The sequence below is a fragment of the Thamnophis sirtalis genome, unplaced genomic scaffold, assembly GCF_051295495.1.
Source record: "Thamnophis sirtalis isolate CommonGarterSnake01/CBP01778 unplaced genomic scaffold, rThaSir2_p1.2 scaffold_7, whole genome shotgun sequence".
NCBI lineage: Eukaryota > Metazoa > Chordata > Lepidosauria > Squamata > Natricidae > Thamnophis > Thamnophis sirtalis.
The window spans coordinates 91,348,504-91,363,235 of NW_028261387.1; the positions used below are offsets into that span (position 1 = coordinate 91,348,504).

General features: G+C 47.7%; 1 protein-coding gene and 1 non-coding gene across 2 annotated transcripts in view; one reads left to right on the top strand and one right to left on the bottom strand.

Annotated features, from left to right (window-relative positions):
* The window catches only part of LOC106540587 (peroxidasin homolog), a 104,641-nt gene that overhangs the window by 54,734 nt on the left and 35,175 nt on the right, over positions 1-14,732 (bottom strand). The gene's annotated exons all lie outside the window — the stretch shown is intronic.
* On the top strand, positions 12,002-12,116 carry LOC148044765 (U5 spliceosomal RNA). The gene has a single exon (XR_015697429.1). It is a non-coding gene; the product is annotated as a U5 spliceosomal RNA (small nuclear RNA).

Genomic DNA, 14,732 nt, shown 5'->3' on the forward strand with positions numbered 1-14,732 from the left:
CCACCTTGCTGTCTTATCAACATTCCTCGCAGGAAATACCTCCGGTTGTTATCCTAATTTTCCCTAGAGCAAGCCATGCATTTCTCCCCCTCCTGCTTCTCCCCAAATTCGGCCAGCGAAGAGAGCAAATGCACAGGAAACTCGGCTCTGAAAAACGCCTGCCGGAGGAATGGCCCAGACTGACTCTTGGCACTTCTCCTTCGGCTGCAGCTGGAGGCCCCAAAAGTGAAGGGCTGAACGGGTTCCAAGGCCAACAACAGCTGTGGGCCATTTGTGCTCTGCACTCTTCGAACCCAATGAGATCCGTGGCGGTTTGCTCCACGGTTTGGGCTGTTTGAAGTCCAAGGTCAACTGCATGGAAAGGAACTCCGCATCGGTCCAGAAAAATCTGAATTGCAGCTTGCAGAGTCTTAAGGGGGGGGGAAGGGGGGCTGGCTAATACTTGGGTTTGGTGGACAAGGAGGTTTGGTTGGCTTTGAGGCTCTTTGGCTTTTCAATGGTGCAGAAACCACAGGTGGGGTCCAGTAATTGACTCAAATGTGGCCTTGCCAAGATGTGGATCTCAAACAGAGCATCAGTCTCGTTTTCTTTCTTTCTCTCCTTCGTCCCTCCCTCCCTTCTTCTTTCCTTCTTTCTTACATTCCTTTCTTTATTCCTTTTTTCTTTCTCATTTTTTCTTTTTTCTCTCCTTCCTTTTCTTTCTTCTTTCTTACATTCATTTTTCCTTTCCTTCCTTTCTCATTCTTTTTCTTTCTCTTCTTCCCTTCTTTACTTCCCTTCCTTCTTTCTCTCTCCTTCCCTCCCTTATTTTTATTTCTTCCTTCATTCTTTTTCCTTTTTCCTTCCTTCCCTTTTTCTTTTTCTCTTTCCTTTTTTCCTCCTTCATTCTTTCTTCTTCCCATCTCTTACATTCCTTTTTTCTTTCTTCCTTTTCTTCCTCCTTTCTCTGTCTTACCTTCCTTTCTTGGTTCCACCACAAATGCGCGCACAACAAAAGCGCGCCTGACTAAACTGCGGTGACAAAACCGCGCGACGAATGAGCGACGAATTAGCCCTAAAGCACGCCGACAGAAGCGCGCTGTAACGTAACCCTAAACCTAACCCTAACCCTAACCCTAACCGTAAATCTTACCTTAAAGTAAATCGCGCTTCTGTCGGCGTGCTGTTGTCGGCGCGCTTTTGACATTGCGGTTTTAGCGCCACGGTGTTGTCGGCGCGCTTATGACGTTCGCGCTTTTGTCGGGTCACGCCTTTCTTTTTCCTTTCTTCCCTTCCTTTTCCTTCATTCTAATTCTTTTTTCTTTCGCTTTTTCCTTCTTCCCTTCCTTTCCATTTCTTCCTTCATTCTTTTTTCCTTCCTTTTTCCTTCTTTCATTTATTCATTCTTTTTTCTTTTCTTTTTCATTTTTCTAACCTTTTTCAATCTTGTTTTTTATTTTATTTTTTAGGGACAACTCAAGGCAGCAACCATACTTCATATTACTTCCTCGTCCTATTTTCAACACAATAACCTTATGAGGTGGGTTGGATTTAAGAGACAGTGACTGCCTCAAGATCACCCAGCCACCTTTCGTGCCTAAGGCAGGACTAGAACTCACTGTCCCCTGGGGAGTGGGCTCAAACTCACTTGGCTTGCTTTCATTTCTAAGGTGGGACTAGATCACATGATCACATTTTGGGAGCTCAGTAAGACAGTAACATGTTAGGCTCAATTGTAGTCCTAAATTGAGGACTACCCGGAGAGCTTATAAGTCGCCTCCAAGGAAGCCTCGAATTGAAAAAAGGGATTTCTGCTAAAGAAACCATCCCGATGCTTTTGTTTTAAATCCACTTTTATTTCTCCAGGCAGAGTTTCCTTTCGCTCTAATCTGTTCCTGGTTCCAGGCTCAAAGTTTGCAAACTGGCATTGGGTTCCTTCCAAGATCTTGTTTATCTTGGAGACATGATTGAATTAAAGTTTCTTTCCTGCTGTGCAATCTGAATATTAGACAGAGCCAGGTCAAGATAAAAGTATTTGTAGGGAGGGACAAAGAAAGAAAGAAACATCCCTGAGGCCTTTCAGCAAAAGATTTAGCGGCCTTGACCCTCCAACCAGATGTTCAGGGCTGCGAGTACAGAAGGTGCAAAGAAGCAGAAGAAACAGGAGTAGATCACAGAATCCTGCAAAAAGATGCCGAAAGCTGATTACAAAACAACACCTAACACAGAGGCCAAAATGAGTCACTCGAACATCTGTAAAAATTATCCTGCGCCAGTCCTGAACATGGGCGGGAATTAGAAGGGAGGAAAATATGTGGAAAATGAGCAGGTTAAAAGGTTGTGAGATTATCAAATACAGGTGGTCCTGGACTTACGGCCACAGCTGACCTCCAAAATTTATGTTGCTAAGCGAGACATTTGTTGGGTGAATTTTAGCCCGTTTTCATGGTCTTCCTTACCAGAGTTATTTTACGTGAATCGCTGGATGTTGAGTGAAAAACACAGTTTGCAAACTGAATCTGGCTTCCGCATTGATTTCGTTTGCCGGAAGGGCACAAAAGGGGAACTTGTGACCCCGGGACACAAGAACCGTCATAAAGATGAGCCAGTTGCCCAGTCGGCGGATTTGGATCACGTGACCACGGGGTTGCTGCAGTGGTCACTAAGTGGGAGAAATGGTCATAAGTCACTTGTAGAAACTTGGCTCACAACTCAGCATATGGAACTGTTTTTGAACGGAAGGGAGTGGGGGTAATTGGGGTAATATCAGGAGATTGTACAGCTAGTCCTCGATTTACAACGGTTCAAAGTTACAATGGCCCTGAAAAAAGGGACGTATGACTGTTTTTCACAGTTACGGCCGTTGCAGAATCCCCATGGTTGTGTGATCAGAATTCGGATGCTTGGCAACTGGTTCATCTTTATGAGGGTTGCAGGGTCCCGGAGTTGACCCTTCTGGCAAGCAAAGTCAATGGGAGAAACCAGATTCACTTAACAACCATGTTGCTAACTGAACGGCTGTGGTGGCTGGAGCTATGCTGTTATGCTGGCTGGAGAATTCTGGCAGTTGAAGTCCACGACTCTTAAAAGTTGCCAAGTTTGGGCACCCCTGTTCTAAGGCCTTGGCAAGGCCCCACTTTGAGTGCTGCTTCCAGTTATGGTGGCCACGGTGTAAAAGGGATGTTGAGATTCAAGAAAGAGTCCAGAGAAGAGCAACAAGGAGGAATAAAGGCGTCTGCAGGATAAATTGTATGATGGATGGTTAAAGCCATAAATTAGGCTGTTGCTGTTACTGTTACCGGTAGCCCCTTCAACCTCCTCCCCATTGAGAATCCACAGTGGTCCTCCTGGAGGGGCAGCCAAGGGGCACTTCCCCCCCCCCTGAATAGCACGTAGGTTGAGGAAGGGGAGAGGGGAGCTGCTCTTTTCTCCGTGGGGCAGAAGGAGGCGAGGCAGCCTCAGGGGCCATCCGGGGAGCGGCCCTCAGAGGTGTTGCTTCTCAGCCCGAAACAAAGGGGTGGTGAGGACGGAGTCTCTGGTGGCTGCAGCAGAAGCGGCGGTGGCGGCTGAAATACTGTCCTGGGCAGTCAGTTCCGGCTCTCCCTTCCCTGAGCATGTCCCGTTGCTGCTGCCGCCGCTTTTGATGGATTTGGCTGAATGGTGATAAGGTTTTTTTTTTATAAGGTTTTATTGGGATTTATATGCCGCCCTTTTCCCTGAGGGGACTCAGGGCGGCTTACAACCACAGGGGAGGGGAGGTGCAAGGTCAAAACAAAACAATTGGTGAACAAAAGAAAAATAATAAAACACAACTTTCATTCAGCAATCAAACACTCGGGCGGGTGATTGGAAACCTATTCCCAGGCCTGCTGGGAGAGCCAGATCTTGAGGGCTGCGCGGAAGGTCTGGATCGTGGTGAGGGTGCGGATCTCCATGGGGAGCTCGTTCCATAGGGCCGGGGCAGCAGCAGAGAAGGCTCTCCTCCGTGTAGTCGCCAGTCGGCATTGACTGGCTGATGGAATTCGGAGGAGGCCTAGTCTGTGCGATCTAATTGGTCGATTTAGGGAGGTAATCGGCAGAAGGCGGTCTCTCAAGTACCCAGATCCACTACCATGGAGTGCTTTAAAGGTGGTCATTAGTATCCTGAAGCGCACCCGGAGACCAACAGGTAGCCAGTGCAGCTCGCGGAGGACAGGTGTAACGTGGGCGAACCGAGGTGCGCCCACTATCACTCGCGCGGCCGCATTCTGGACTAGCTGTAGTCGCCGGATGCACTTCAGGGGCAACCCCATGTAGAGCCCATGTGATGGCAAGAAGCGGCTTCCAGTGATGCTCTCAGCGATGGCAAGAGCTCCGCCGCTGAGCCACATTCACCAAAACCGGCACCAGAAGCAACGGGACATGCTCGGGAAAGGGAGAGCCAGAACTGACTGCCCAGGACAGTGTTCCAGCCACCACCACCGCCGCTTCTGCTGCAGCTACCAGAGACTCCTTCCTCACCACCGCTTTGTTTTGGGCCGAGAATCAACGGCACTGAGGGGCTTTCCCCAGATGGCACCTGACCTGTTGCCGCCTCACCGTGGCTCTTAGAGGAAGGAGGCAGTAATGCTGGCCGGCGCTCACCCCCTCACCGCTTTCCCAGCCAGCCAGCCAGCTAAGCAGGGCAAGCGGGGCTGAAGATGGTAGGCCGCAGGGGCAGCGGGTGGTAAATGAAGTGAGCGCCAGCCAGCATCCCTGCCACCTTACTCCACGTGTGTGGCCAGAGAGAAATCAGGGAGAGAGAAGAAGGCCATCCCTAGCAGAAGCTCGGCTTTCTCCTCCCTCTCTCCCTGATTTCTCCCCAGCTGTGGCAGAACCAGCAGTGCCCCAAAGTCACCCAGCCACCTTTTGTGCCTAAGGTGGCACTAGAATTCACCCTCTCTTGGTGATTGGCCCAAAGTCACCCAGCTGGCTTTTGTGGCAAGGCAGGACTAGAACTCACTGTCCCCTGGGGAGTGGCTCACAGCTCCCTTTCATGTCTAAGGCGGGAATAGATCACATGATCACATTTGGGGAGCTCAGTAACATGGTCTAATTTATGACTATATGACCCCCATTTAACAACCATGGTGCCCATTTAACAACCACTGCAAAAGAAGTTTACATTTACAATTTATGTACTCATATAATGGGCAGGCTCCATTATGGTCATAACTCAAGGATTTCCTACCTGTATTCCCAGGTGACATTCATCTTTTTGGAGCCTTTTTTTTTCAAAATTTAGATGTACACCACATTTATACAACACAATACGAACAGGAACTTCCGGTTCTCTATAAGAGCAATCATCAATCGATACAGCTCACCTTATATTATTTCCCCTTCTATTGTATTTCATTCGGATTCCACCATTCTTAACCCTCTTATTTTACTCATAACTATTATTTTTTGAGTTTTGTTATATTCCTTCATTGATTCTTGTTTCTTTCCTCCATCCACCTATATCATTTATCCCATATATGGTAGAATTGATTCTTCTTTTCCCTGGATTTTTTTAGTTAGTTTGTCCATTTCAACACAGTCCATAACCTTTCTTATTATTTCATCTTCGCTTGGAATTAATTTGTTTTTCCATTTCTGGGCAAAGGCAATCCTTGCCGCCGTAATTATATGTAGTATTAAATTACTGGATTTCTTTTTTTGTATTTCGCAGACATTTTTGGAGCCTTTTCAATACAGGTAGAGTTCTCAACTTACAACCATTCATTTAGTGACCAAAGTTATAACAGCACTGAAAAAAGTGATTTGTGATCATTTTTCACCCTTACGGCCATGGCAGCATACCTAGGGTCACATGATCTAAACTCACACCCTTGACAACTGACTCGTGTTTATGACGTCACAGTGTCCCAGAATCGTTTGATCCCCTTTGGCAACTTTCCAACAAGCAAAGTATCTCTCACTTGATCTTGATTGTATCCATCTGTTTAGTGCATTTACGGATTGCATTGGCTTTTCTGGCTGCCACCAACGAACGCCCTTCAATCATTTTGAATGCTGCCTGCATCTCAAGAGGAGCTGCTAGCTTCTGGGTCCAGACAACATAGAGAACACAAGGAATGGGAGAAGGAACTGAAGCAGAACGAAAGAAATACGGAGTAAATTAGCAAACTCTCCTCTTCAGAACAAGGCAAACTTAGCCCTATTGGGCCTCCAAAAATTGGTTTGAGAACCCACGTTGTAGGCCCTCCCACATTCTACAGAAAAGTAAAGATTTATTTTCACCGACACCCTACTCCACGGCGGCGGTAGACATTGAGGTTACGGCGTCTCGCGCAAACGCGGCGGAATTCGTCTTTATGGGTGAATAAAAAGGCGTTTTCGAACAATTCCCACCGGTTCTATTACCGGGACTTCAGCAGGAAGCGAAACGGGGCACTCATCACGGGAGAGTCGTGGGTCCTTCCTCTTCGCAAAGCATCACGGTTGAAGCCCATGCAAATGAGGCTGCTCAGTTCCCCGCCTCCCCGCCCACTTTGCATTAGGTTTAATGCTTTGTTGGCGAGTCAAGATCGGCGCTCAGATCGGAGCCACGCCTCCAGAGGATGCAAAGTAACGTCATCTAAACGAGTCCCACGTGCGGCGTGGCTCCGATTGGATCGCCCGGACTTGTCGCTCGCATCGCAACTCACGGAGAACGAACTGGGCGGGGAGATGAGCAGCCTCATTTGCATTGGCTTCTACCGTGATGCTTTGCGAGGAGGGGAGGCTGCGATTCTGCGGTGAGGGATGCAGCGGTTCGCTCCGTGTGAAAGTCCCGGCTCTGCAATCGGCGGGAAGGTCCGAAATGATCTTGTGAACCAAGCAACACGTGTTTATGCGCGGTCTCGCAAGACACCTTGCATTTATGGGGAGCCAGCAGTTGGCTGCACCTGCCAAGAAATCCCATGCACCCCCAGACTCCATCAACAGCGAGACTGAAAATGAAGATCCCACGAAGCGCTAAGTGCCACTTTCTAAGGCAGGGGCCCCCAAACATGGCACCTTTTAAGACTTGTGGACTTCAACTCCCAGAATTCTCCAGCCAGCTATGGTGGCTGGAGCTATGCTGTTATGCTGGCTGGAGAATTCTGGGAGTTGAAGTCCGCAAGTCTTAAAAGTTGCCAAGTTTGGGCACCCCTGTTCTAAGGCCTTGGGAAGGCCCCACTTGGAGTGCTGCCTCCAGTTTTGGTGGCCACGATGTAAAAGGGATGTTGAGACTCTAGAAAGAGGCCAGAGAAGAGCAACAAAGAGGATTGAGGGGTCTGCAGGATAAATTGTATGACGATGGTTAAAGCCATAAATTAGGCCGTGTGTGACCAAAGTTACAACAGCACTGAAAAAAGTGATTTGTGACCAGTTTTCCTACTTACGACCATGGCGGCATCCCCAGTCACACAATCAAAACTCAGACCTTTAGCAATAGCAATAGCAGTTAGACTTATATACCGCTTCATAGGGCTTTCAGCCCCCTCTAAGTGGTTTACAGAGTCAGCATATTGCCCCCAACAACAATCCGGGTCCTCATTTTACCCACCTCGGAAGGATGGAAGGCTGAGTCAACCCTGAGCCGGTGAGATTTGAACAGCCAAACTGCAGAACTGCAGTCAGCTGAAGTAGCCTGCAGTGCTGCATTTAACCACTGCGCCACCTCAGCTCTTTGGCAACTGACTCGTATTTATGACGGTCACAGTGTCCCAGAATCCTGTGATCCCCTTTTCCGAACTTCTGACAAGCCAAGTCAATAGAGGAAGCCAGATTCACTTAACAACCATGTGACTAATTTAAGAATGGCAATGATTCACTTAACAACACTGGCGAGAAAGGTTGTACAATGGGTCAAAACTCGGTTAATTGTCTTGCTTAGCAACAAATTTTGGGCTCAATTGTTGTCGTAAAACAAGGACTACTCGGAGAGCTAATAAGTTGCCTTCTGGGGAGGGGGCAATCTTCCTAGGAAGCCTGGAATTGAAAAGAGGGGATTTCTGCGAAAGAAGCCATCCCCGATGCGTCTCTTTTAAATCCACTTTTAAATCTGTTCCTGGTTCCAGACTCAAAGTTTGGGAACTGGCATTGGGTTCCTTCCAAGCTCTTGTTTATCTTGGAGACATGATTGAATTAAAGTTTCTTTCCTGCTGTGCAATCTGAATATTAGGCAGAGCCAGGTCAAGATAAAAGTATTTGTAGGGAGGGACAAAGAAAGACAGAAAGAAACATCCCTGAGGCCTTTCAGCAAAAGATTTAGCGGCCTTGACTGTCCAACCAGATGTTCAGGGCTGCGAGTACAGAAGGTGCAAAGAAGCAGAAGAAACAGGAGTAGATCACAGACTCCTGCAAAAAGATGCCGAAAGCTGATTACAAAACAACACCTAACACAGAGGCCAAAATGAGTCACTTGAACATCTGTAAAAATTATCCTGCGCCAGTCCTGAACATGGGTGGGAATTAGAAGGGAGGAAAAGATGTGGAAAATGAGCAGGTTAAAAGGTTGTGAGATTATCAAATACAGGTGGTCCTGGATTTACGGCCACAGCTGACCTCCAAGATTTATGTTGCTAAGTGAGACGTTTGTTGGGTGAATTTTAGCCCGTTTTCATGGCCTTCCTTACCGCAGTTGTTTTATGTGAATCGCTGGATGTTGAGTGAAAAACACAGTTTGCAAACTGAATCTGGCTTCCGCATTGATTTCGTTTGCCGGAAGGGCACAAAAGGGGAACCCGTGACCTCGGGACACAAGAACCGTCATAACGATGAGCCAGTTGCCCAGCGGCCGGATTTGGATCACGTGACCACGGGGTTGCTGCAGTGGTCACTAAGTGGGAGAAACGGTCATAAGTCACTTGTACAAACTTGACTCACAACTCAGGATATGGAACTGTTTTTGAACGGAAGGGAGTGGGGGTAATTGGGGTAATATCAGGAGATTGTACAGCTAGTCCTCGATTTACAACAGTTCAAAGTTACAATGGCCCTGAAAAAATGGATTTATGACTGTTTTTCACAGTTACGGCCGTTGCAGCATCCCCATGGTCGCGTGATCAAAATTCAGATGCTTGGCAACTGGTTCATCTTTATGACAGTTGCAGGGTCCTGGGTTCATGGGATCCCCTTTTGCGACCTTCTGGCAAGCAAAGTCAATGGGAGAAACCGGATTCACTTAACAACCATGTTGCTAACTGAATGGCTGCAATGATTCACTTAACAAAGGTGGCAAGAAAAGTCATAAAAAACAAATTCTCACTCCACAACAGAAATGTTGGGCTCAGTTGAGGTCGTAAATCAAGGACCATCTGTAGCAAAGAAGAGGAAGAATTGAAGGGATCCAAGAGTCCAGAAGGGGAAACGGAAGTTGGAAAATTGTGGCCTAAATCAGCTGTGATGCCCTCAGTGGTGATTGGCAGACGGGCTTCCACAGCAAAACATCTCCGTGTATTTACAAAATCTGCCCGTTACGAAAGGCCCCCCTGCTTAGATCTGGGCATATGCAGGTAGTCTTCGACCTACAATGAGAATTGAGCCCAAAATTTCTGTTGCTAAGTGAGATATTTGAGTTGTGCCACATTGTGCGACCTTTCTCTCCACATTTGTTAAGTGAATCACTGCAGTTATTAAGTTAGGAACATGGTTGTTAAGTGAACCTGGCTTCCCGTTGACGGTGGTTGTCACAAGGTTGCAAAAGGGGGGGTCACATGATCCCGGGAAACTGCAATCATCGTAAATACGAGTCAGTGGCCAACTGTCTGAGTTTTGATCACGTGACACCATGGTCATAAGTGTGAAAAATGATCGTATCACTTTTTTCAATGACGTTGTAACTTTGGCCACTAAATGGACTGCTGTAAGTTGAAGACTACCTGTATTGTGCCATCCATTACGACATCCCAGATCTTGGGAAGAACTTAATGCAGAAGACAGCAAAAGAGAGGAGAAAGAAACGGGGGAGGATACAAAGACCTGCAAATAGAAATAGAACAACTAAGGCAAAAGAAAGCAAAGGTGGCACCAATAATGATGGGCGCCTTGGATGCAATCCCAAAACAACTGGAGCACCATTGCAACTCCCCCCCCCATTGACAAAATCCACATTATAGGTAATCCTCGACTTACAAGAGTTCATTTAGTGACCGTTCAAAATTACAAGGGCACTGGAAAAAGTGGCTTATGATTGGTTTGCACACTTAAAACCATTGCAGCATCTCCATGGTCAGGGGAACAAAATTCAGATGCTCGGCAACTGACTCGTATTTATGACGGTTGCAATATCCCAAGGTCAGGTGGTCCCCTTTTGATCCCCAATGGAGAAGCCCAGATTCACTTAACAGCCATGTTCCTGACTTAACAACCACCCTGATTCACTTAACGTGGCAATAAAAGGTCGCAAAATGCGGCAAAATTCACTTAACAAACGTCTCCCTTAGCAACAGAAATTGGGGGCTCAATCCTGGTCGTGAGTCGAGGATTACCGGTAGCCAATTGCGAAAGGCAACTTTACTTGGAACAGGTGAGATTGTGCCCGGATCCCTTTCATGCCAACATCCCATCCTGTCCATGGGGAGAACTCCACAGGCGGACAAAAGCCCCCAATCCCCTCCCAACCTCCAGCTGACTCTGCCATCCGCCATAACCACACATGACATTTAGATGCCCCTCAAAGGCAAAACTCAGGGGGCTGAATTCTACAGGGGGGGAGTAAAGGGGGGGATTTGAGGGGCAGCCCAAAGCACCGTCTGTCTAAAGTTTGGGGTGCGTCAGGCAGGCAGTAACATTTTCATACATCTTGATCAGAGGAGCAGCTGATCCTATGGAGAGACTCCTCCTACATTCAGTCCCAGACCTACAAGTGGAAGTACCCCTTCCTTCCTTCCTCCTTTCACCTTCCTTCCTTCCCTCCCTCTTTCCTAGCCTTCCTCCCTTTCCATTCTTTCTCCTCCTTCCTTCCTCTTGCCTATCTAGTCTTTCTGCTCTTTAGATCTCTCTTCCCCTTCCCTTCCTTCCTCCTTCCCTCCTTTCACCTTCCCTCCTTCCTCCCTTTCTTCTTTATTTTTCTGTTCTTCCCCTTCTCTTCCATTATTTTCTTCTTTCCTCCCTCCCTCCCTTCTTTTTCCTTCCTCTTTCCATCCTTCATTCCTCTTGCTTATCTACCTTCACCTTATCTGTATTCTGCTCTTTCCCTCTCTTCCTTCCTTTCTCCTTCCATCCTCTCTTCTTTCCTCACTCACTCCCTTCCTCCTTTTCCTTCCTCCTCCTTCTTTCAGCTTCCTTCCTTTTGCCTATCTACCTTCTCTGTCTTTCTGCTCTTTCCATCTCTCTCTTCCCCTTTGCTTCTATTCCTTCCTCCTTCCATCCTTTCACCTTCCCTCCTTCCCATTTCTTCCTTCTTCCTTCCTTCTGCCTATCTACCTTCATCTTCTCTGTCTTTCTGCTCTTTCCGTCTCCCCCTTTCCTCCCTCCCTCCCTTTTTCTTCCTTCTTTCCTTCTTCCTTCCTCTTGCCTATCAACTTCATTCTCTTTGTCTTTCTGCTCTTCCCCTCTCTTCCTACCTCCTTCCTTCTTTCCTCCCTCCCTTCCTCTTTTTCTTCCTTTCTTCTTCCATCCTCTTCCTCCTTCTTCCTTCTTTTCTTTCTCCTTCCTTCCATCTTTTCTCCTTCCATCTTCTCGGCACCCTCCTGAAACCGCGTTAACATAACGTCCCTCCGCCCTCTGAACGGGACTCGGCGTGACTCCGATTTGAATACGAGCCCATGGAGCCGGGCGGGGAGATAAGCACCTTCATTTGCATTCACTGCGACCGTGATGCTTTGCGAGGAACAAACCCCGGGGCTCTGCGTGACTTTTTGCAGATTTTTCCTTTCGTGCGAAAGGCCCGGTTCTTAAAAGCGACGGGAACGATAGCACAGATATCTCTCTCGACCGGGTGATGCGCGTTTTGATGCGTCTCTTTGTACGCCATAATCTGGGCAGCACTCGCCACCGTAGCGGTTGGCGTCGGAGAGGCTGGAAAAGCATACTCTGGTTTCTCTTCAGATCGTATAAATCTTTCGCCTTTTACTAAAGATTTCCGTGGAGAGGAACATTTATGAGTTTCGATTAATTTTTTGAGGCCCTGCTTCGGTGGGGCTACCCTTACCTAGTTCTAAAAATAGAGAAAAAAATTAACAATAGACTGCTACCACTGTAGTGGATGTGATTCTGGTAGACAGTTTTCATGTCATTCCTAATTTTCTTTATTAGGCTATTTATCATACTGGCTAATCTCTTTGTTGCTCATCTCTGGACTCTAGAGTTTCTACTTTGTGGTGGCAATATTCCAAGGGTTCCACCACAAAACCGAGTTCGACGAAACCGTGTACCTGACATCATCACAGCGCGGCGAAAAAAGCACGCTGTGAGCGCTAAAGCTAAAATTAACACCTAAACCTAACCCCCCCCTAAACCTAAACCTAACCCTTAACCTAATGCTAAACCTAACGCTAACCCTTTACCTAACCCTAAACCTAACCCTAACGCTTAACCTAACCCTAAACCTAACCCTAACCCTTAACCTAACCCTAAACCTAACCCTTACCTTAACGTGAATCGGCTTGCTTTCTAAGCACCCTTTTTTCTCCGCAGTCGCTGTTGTCGCGCTGCTGATGATGTCAGCGACGCGCTTTAATCAGGCGCGCTTTAGTGGACCGCGGTTTTGTCGTGCCACGCTTCCAAGTGTGGCCTTAACAAGGCCTTATAAAATGGTATTAACACTTGACAAAGTGTGGGAGAGATCATCCGCAGGCACGGGATTAGATACCATCAATATGCGGACGATACTCAACTGTATCTGTCCGCCCCGTGCCAACTCAATGAAGCGGCAGACGTGATGAGCCGGGGTCTGGAGGCGGTTATGGACTGGATGAGGGCTAACAAGCTTGTGCTCAACCCAGAAAAGACCGAGTGGCTGTTGTGTTTCCCTCCCAAGGATTCCACCAATATTCCATCTCTCAGGCTGGGGGGCCAAACTCTATACCCCTCAGAGAGGGTCCGCAACTTGGGAGTCCTCCTAGACCCACAGCTATCATTCGACCACCATTTGACGGCTGTGGCTAGGGGGGCATTCGCCCAGGTACGCCTGGTGCGCCAGTTGCGACCCTACCTGAATCGGGAGGCACTCACAACAGTCACTCGGGCCCTCGTGACCTCTAGGCTGGAATACTGCAATGTGCTCTACATGGGGCTGCCCTTGAAGAGCATCCGGCGTCTTCAGCTAGTGCAGAACGCAGCCGCGCGAGCGATAGTGGGTGCACCGCGGTTCACCCACATTACACCTATCCTCCGCGAGCTGCGCTGGCTACCTGTCGACTTCCGGATGCGCTTCAAGGTGCTGTTAATCACCCATAAAGCCCTACATGGTAGTGGATCTGGATACTTGAGAGACCGCCTTCTGCCAATTACCTCCCTGCGACCAATAAGATCACACAGATTGGGCCTCCTCCGTATTCCATCGGCCAGCCAGTGTCGGCTGGCAACTACAAGGAGGAGGGCCTTCTCAGTAGTCGCCCCGACCCTTTGGAACGAACTCCCCGTGGAGATTCGTACCCTCACCACCGTCCAGGCCTTCCGCACAGCCTTGAAGAACTGGCTAGCCCGTCAGGCCTGGGGATGAAGATAGTTGCCCCCCCCCCGAATGATGAATGCATGTTGGTTACTGTTTTTATTATATGTGTCTTTGTTATTGTCTGTATTTCCCCTTCCCCGATTTTATGTGAGCCGCCCTGAGTCCCCTCAGGGAAAAGGGCGGCCTACAAATCTCAATAAAATCAAAATCAAATCAAGACATGACCTTGATTCTATCCCTGTTTATGCGGCCCAGAACTGTGTTCACTTTTTTGGCATCTGCTGCACACAGCTGGCTCCTTTTTAAGTGCTTCTCCTAAATCCCTCTCACAGTTGCTGCTGTTGAGCCAGGTGTATCACCTATTCTGTACAGGTGCATTTGGCTTTTCTTCCCTAAATGTTCTTTTCTCACCACTGAACTGTGCCCATTTCATGGGAAACCACAGATTGCCATTTGTGTTTATCCAATTTATTCAACAGGTCCCTCACACAGGACCTCAGGGCAGTGTCATCGGAATGCCAGCCAGCCTGCATGGATGGGGTGTCTATTGGATTTCTACTTCAAGAATGATCAAAACAGAAATGAAGAATAGAAAACAGGATGTTGTGGGAATGAGTGAACTTTGATGGATCGGAACTACTCAAGGAGGGAAGGACATACGTTTTGTATGCTTGCTGGCTCAAGCTGATTTCCGCTTGATCCATTGTGAAGAGTTAATGATTGGAATGTCAAAACTGCAGAAATGAAAACCCATGGGAATTGCATAAAGGAAATCCATAAGAATTTCATGTGTAGGAAGTTATCACGCATCCCTCTCCCAGAAAAAAATGAAATATCCTAAGAAATATTGAAAAGGCAGAATATTTCTCTGGATGTGAAAAGGAAGAAACACGTTTTAAAAGACAGAATAGCTGCCTGCAGCTTCCTGCCAATCCTCCTTTGTCAATGAGCCATTAAAGCCCGAGATGGTGCACTTTACATAATAAAGAGTTCTTCCCTTCAGCTCCAGAGTGATGGGATTAAGGCATGATAATATTGGCCGTTTACCCAACTCGCCACATGGCATCTGAGAACTCAACCAAACCTGGATTCAAAACGCAGCCTAAAGAGTTATCCCTGCATGGCCCCATGGGAGTCTGACAAC